The sequence below is a fragment of the Geotrypetes seraphini genome, chromosome 18, assembly GCF_902459505.1.
Source record: "Geotrypetes seraphini chromosome 18, aGeoSer1.1, whole genome shotgun sequence".
NCBI classification, from domain to species: Eukaryota; Metazoa; Chordata; class Amphibia; order Gymnophiona; family Dermophiidae; genus Geotrypetes; species Geotrypetes seraphini.
In genome coordinates this window covers 32,065,140-32,071,164 of record NC_047101.1, presented here as the reverse complement: position 1 = coordinate 32,071,164, position 6,025 = coordinate 32,065,140, and the positions used below count along the sequence as shown (strand labels likewise).

Sequence of the window (6,025 nt, the reverse complement as noted above, 5' to 3'; positions counted from 1 at the left end):
TTCTTGGTATGCAAATCTCTCTCTCATGCATATTCATTGTGGATATCCTGAAAACCTGGCCTGTCAGTAGATCTTGAGGACCGGACTTGGGCAGCCCTGCATTAGTCCATCCAGAACAAAGATCTCAAAGTCCCTCTTTGAGGGCCGCAATCCAGTCGGGTTTTCAGGATTTCCCCAATGAATATGCATTGAAAGCAGTGCATGCAAATAGATATCATGCATATTCATTGGGGAAATCCTGAAAACCCGACTGGATTGTGGCCCTCAAGGAGGGACATTGAGACCCCTGATCCAGAAGGTGTTGATCTTCTCCTGCTGCAGGTTTAGGAATATTAATGGAAGGAGGAGCAGCTACATCCTGCTGTACTGTTTAAAAGACAGTAACATTAACTTGCCTAGGGGAAGAATGTGGCACTGTGCTTAAAGCTACAGACTCGGCATGCTAAGGTTGTGGGTACAAACACAGACTGCTCCTTGTGACCCTGGGCTAATCTCTTAACCCCCTCCCCAATTGCCCCAGGTAAATTAGATTGATTGTGAGCCCCACCAGGGCATGCAGGAAAAAATGTTTGAGTACCTGAATAAATTCATGTAAACCAGGGATCTCAAAGTCCCTCCTTGAGGGCCGCAATCCAGTCGGGTTTTCAGTATTTCCCCAATGAATATGCATTGAAAGCAGTGCATGCACACAGATCTCATGCATATTCATTGGGAAAATCCTGAAAACCCGACTGGATTGATGTAAACCATTCAGAGCTCCTCAGGGTGAACAGAATAAAAATTGAATAAATCTGAATAATTAGTTTCAATAAGATTGACCAAGTTACTAAAATTGTAAATCCAAAGTATTGCTGTTCTTTTCTTTCCTCTGCCTGATAAGCTATATAGTAGGGGTAGGGAACTCTGGTCCTGGAGAGCCATATTCCAGTCGGGTTTTCAGGATTTCCCCCAATGAATATGCATGAGATCTATTTGCATGCACTGCTTTCAATGCATATTCATTGGGGAAATCCTGAAAACCCGACTGGAATACGGCTCTGGAGGACCGGAGTTTCCTACTCCTGAGCTATAGCCAATTTTTACTGCCCCTCTGGTTGTCCTTAATCTGCAGGGAATCCCCACGACTCTGCCGGTCCGCCCACACAGGAAGAGAAGAGAACGTCATAAGGGGGCGGGACCGGCAGAGAAGGAGAAGACGGCGTTGCAGGGGATTCCGGGAAATGCAGCAGCTGTGGCAATCCAAAAAAAGGGGCGGTCTGCTGTTAAGGTGGACCAGGATCCTGATTTTTTTTTGTAACCAAGATCTCAATGCAAGTCAATGAGGATCCTGGAAACGCTCCTTTTCGCACATAGAGAACACTTTTAGAAATCTGTTTGCAAAATGGTCAAAAGAGATGTGGGTTTTGTTTTGTTTTTTTAACCACAATAGTAAAATAAAGCTACTACGCCACTGGCCTGGAACTCTCTACAGACGCAACTTCCGCCCCTCCTCCGTCTTCCCATTCTGACGTACCTTCCGGAGGGTGGGGCTGAGGTGGCGAAGCCGGTGAAAGAGAGTCGCGGGAGGCGGTCACGCGCGACCTGAAACGGCAGGTGGGACGGTGAGTCTGAGCGTGGCGCAAGCGGAGTGGAGGAGGCAGTTGGAGGAGGTGGCCGTTGGCCCCCGTCACGTGGGAAGAGGCGTGCTGGCGCGAGCCTTTGGGAACTGTTGGTTTTAAACGTCCGCATTCGACCTCCTCTTCGTCAGCTGTAGGTGTTTAAAAATGTTAATCGTGCGTGATTGCATGATGATTAAAATAGAAACATATACATAGATGGCAGATAAGGGCCACGGCCCATCAAGTCTGCCCACTCTATTCCTTTACTGGAAAAGTCCAGCTATCTTTTTTGTTGTACTAGGACCAACTTCTTTAATTGTATTTCTCTTCCTGGAAATGTCCAGCTATCTTTCTGATGTAATCCGCTTAGAACTGCAAGGTACAGGCGGAATATAAGCATGTAATGTAATGTAATGACCCTCCCTATCTATCTTTGCGGATAGATCCCACATGTTTATCCCATCTGGCCTTAAAATCTTGCACGCTGCTGGCCTCAATAACCTGAAGTGGAAGACTATTCCAGCGATCAACCACCCTTTCGGTGAAGAACTTCCTAGTGTCACCGTGCAGTTTCCCGCCCCTGATTTTCGGGAAGGGGTAAAACGCGGACCACGCGGATCTAAACCCGTACGGCCTTAAAAATCTGAGGTCCGTGTCGGTCCGTGTCCCTGCCGCTTGTAGTTTCTGTCGCTGACAAGACCTTGATGAGATTTTTGCACTGACGGATCCGTCTCAGCATAGGGAGGGAAAAGTGTTAGGATCCGTCAGCGCTAAAAATCTCTTCCAGGTCTGTCAGAGCCAGAGACTTGTGCTGGAGTTTGGAGACTTCTTTTCCATTACGCACGTCCAAATCCTATGTCCCCGCTCTCTTGGCTTCTGCTCTGCCGCTCCAGCACTAGTCTCTGGCTCTGACAGACCTGGAAGAGATTTTTAGCGCTGACGGATCCTAACACTTTTCCCTCCCTATGCTGAGACGGATCCGTCAGTGCAAAAATCTCATCAAGGTCTGTCAGCAACAGCAATTACAAACCGACACGGGCCTCAGATTTTTAAGGCCGTACGGGTTTAGATCCGCCAGGTCCGCGTTTTACCCCTTCCCCTGATTTTCCACGGATGCCCCCTTGTTGCCGCGGGACCCTTGAAAAAGAAGATATCTTCCTCCACTTCGATGCGGCCCGTGAGATACTTGAATGTCTTGATCATATCTCCCCTCTCTCTACTAGAGAGCTGCACAGGAACGGGGACGACGGGAATCCCGCGGGTTCCCCCTTCGGGTCACGGGGATCCCATGGGGACGCCCCTAGGGTCACGGGGATCCCGTGGGGACGCCCCCTAGGGTCACGGGGATCCCATGGGGACGCCTCCGAGGGTCGCGGGGCTCCTGCGGGGCTGGATGTACTCAGTCGCGCGGCTCTTCTTCTCCCTACCTTCTCTGCCTGCAGCACAGAGCCGAACGGAAGTCTTCCCGACGTCAGCGCTGACGTCCCTCCCTCCCTCCCTCCCTCCGACGTCAGCGCTGACGTCGGGAAGACTTCCGTTCGGCTCTGTGCTGCAGGCAGGGCAGGTAAGGAGAAGGAGAGTAGCCTCGCGGTTCGAGTGGCTACCAAGGGAGGGGGGCGGTCCGCCCCGCCCCGCCCCGGTTGCAGCACAGCCGGCCAGGTCCCCTTACTTTTGTGGCACTTCCCCGACCGACCGATAACAGCCCGGGTCCGACAATCCTCCCTGCCCTGTAGCCGCGAATCTAAATTACCTTCTTACAGCAGCTGTAAGAAGGTAATTTAGATTCGCGGTTAAGGGCAGGGAGGTTTGTCGGACCGGGGCTGTTGTCGGTCGGTCGGGGAAGTGCCACAAAAGTAAGGGGACCTGGCCGGCTGTGCTGCACCCGGGGCGGTAGAGAAGGAGGGGGGAGAAGGACGCTGAAAGGCCATAGTGAAGACAGGAGGGGGGGGAAGGACTCTGAAAGCACTTGAAGACAGAGGAGGGAGAAGGACGCTGAAAGCACATGGGGGAATACAAAGGGGTGGAGAAGGACGCTGAAAGGCCATGGGAAGGGCGGGGGGGGGAAGGACTCTGAAAGCACTTGTGGAAGACAGAGGGGGGAGAAGGATGCTGAAAGCACATGGGGAAGACAAAGGGGTGGAGAAGGACGCTGAAAGGCCATGGGGAAGACAGAGAGGGAGAAGGACGCTGAAAGGGCATGGGGAAGATGGGGGGCAGAAGGACACTGAAAGGAAATGAGGAAGAGAGAGTAGGGAGAAGACGCTGGCAGGGAAGAAGACAGATGCCAGACTATGGGGGGAGCGGAGAGAAGAAGATGGGTGCCAGACCAATTTGGAAGGGGGAAGAAAGGGAGAGGCACAGTAACAGAGCAAATGGAAGATGCAGAAGGAAGAGAGACAGTGGATGGAAGGAATTGAATGAGAACATGAGGAAAGCAGAAACCAGGCAACAAAGGTAGGAAAAGAATTCTATTTCTTTTTTTTTTTTTTTTTGCTTCAGGATAAAGTAGTATATTAGTTGTGTTGATAAAAATTTATAAACATTAGAGGCTCTGGTAGAAACCCGTTTACAAAGTATGTATTCTTCCCAATTAATATTTTCAAATTAATAAAATCTTTTTGCTTATTTGTAAATGGGTTTCTACCAGAGCCTTTAATTCAGTAGCATAATTAAATGAAATAACTATTTCTGAAGTTTATAGGGACGGGCGGGGACTGAGGGGATTCCTCACGGGGACGGGTGGGGACGGAGGGGATTCCTCGCGGGGACGGGTGGGGATGGAGGGATTCCTCACGGGGACGGGTGGGATTCCTCGCGGGGACGGGTGGGACTTTGGTGGGGACGGGTGGGATTTCTGTCCCCGCGCAACTCTCTACTCTCTACGTTCCTCGAGTGAGTAGAGCTGCAACTTCCCTAACCGATCCTCATATGGGAGCTCCTTGAGTCCCGAGACCATCCTGGTGGCCATTCTCTGGACCGATTCCAGTCTCAGCACTTGCGGTAATGCGGCCTCCAGAATTGCACACAGTACTCCAGGTGCGGTCTCACCATGGATCTATACAGTGGCATAATGACTTCCGGTTTACGGCTGACGAAACTCCTGTGTATGCAACCTATGATTTGCCTTGCTTTGGATGAAGCTTGCTCCACTTGGTTTGCAGATTTCATGTCTTCCCTGACAATCACCCCTAAGTCTCTTTCTGCTTCAGTTCTTGTCAGGATCTCGCCATTTAGGGTGTAAACCTTGCATGGATTTCGGCTCCCCAAGGGCATGACTTTGCATTTTTTGGCATTGAAACTGAGTTGCCAGGACCTAGACCAGCGCTCCAGTAGAAGTAGGTCATGCATCACAATTAATTGCACAAGTAAAGGTATATATATTGTTCCCAGTGCAATTTCTTGCGCCTAACCCTCCATTGCCCCAGGTACAAAATAAGTACAGTGCTCCCCCTCAAATTCGCAGTTCGTGGTCCCGGTCATTCGCAGTATTTTCTGACTGCGAATGACCAGGAAGGAGAGGGCAGCCGGAACGCCGGCGAGTGAGGGAAATCACTTGCAGTATGCTCCAACCGCCTCTTCCTGCGTGTCAAAGCAGCTCCTGATTGGTGAGGCCTGACTTTAGTACAGGAAGAGGTGGTCGGAGCATACCGCGAGATTTTTCCTTCACTCGCCGGCACTCCGGCTGCCCTCTCCTGTCTCCCCTGCCTAAAAACCGTATTCGCAGTTTTTTGAAATTTGCGGGGGTTCCGGGAATGGAACCCCCGCTAATTTGGGAGGAGTACTGTGCAGTAAAACCTTGATTTGCGAGCATAATTCGTTCCAGAAGCATGTTTGTAATCCAAAGCACTCGTATATCAAAGCAAATTTCCCCATAGGAAATAATGGAAACTCAGACGATTCGTTCCACAACCCAAAAACTTGAATAGAAAATGCACCGAAAACATACTTGTTATCCAAAACACTGTACATGTATATAATATCTAAATTGCTCTGACTGTAGCTACAGAAAGGTGGTATATTGAATCTCACCCCCTTTCCCTTCTGTGAAGGACTAATATTGTCCCTCCATCCTGCTTCTACGTCATCACCTTGACCATAGATTCTATTGGTGACCCCTCCAGTTCTCATAGGTCACTCCCTCCCTCTGATCTACCTTAAAGGTGGTCTTCTGTTGCACATACATCTCCTGTGACCTGCTCTGAAGCTTTCCTTTGGGCCCATCCTGCCTCCTCTGACATCATTTCCAGTTTTTGCTTGGAAGGAGATATGTCATGGCCTGAAGCTGAGAGGGGACCCGGCCAGGACAGATGTCAGAAAGTTCTGCTTCACACAGCGAGTGGTGAACGCCTGGAACTTTCTCCTAAAAGAGATGGTGGAGGAAACTACCATTCTAGGATTTAAGGGAAAATTGGACGCACATCTTCTTG

The 6,025-nt window shown here is 50.2% G+C and overlaps 1 protein-coding gene across 3 annotated transcripts in view; it reads left to right on the top strand.

The window, feature by feature from the left end:
• The first annotated feature begins 1,237 nt into the window (after window positions 1-1,237).
• RARS1 (arginyl-tRNA synthetase 1) overlaps window positions 1,238-6,025 on the top strand; it is a 94,908-nt gene continuing 90,120 nt past the window's right edge. The window contains exon 1 of one of the 3 annotated variants that reach the window (XM_033927301.1): window positions 1,238-1,601. The gene's annotated coding sequence lies outside the window, so the exon portion shown is untranslated. The other 2 variants (XM_033927299.1, XM_033927300.1) reach the window with 2 other exon arrangements.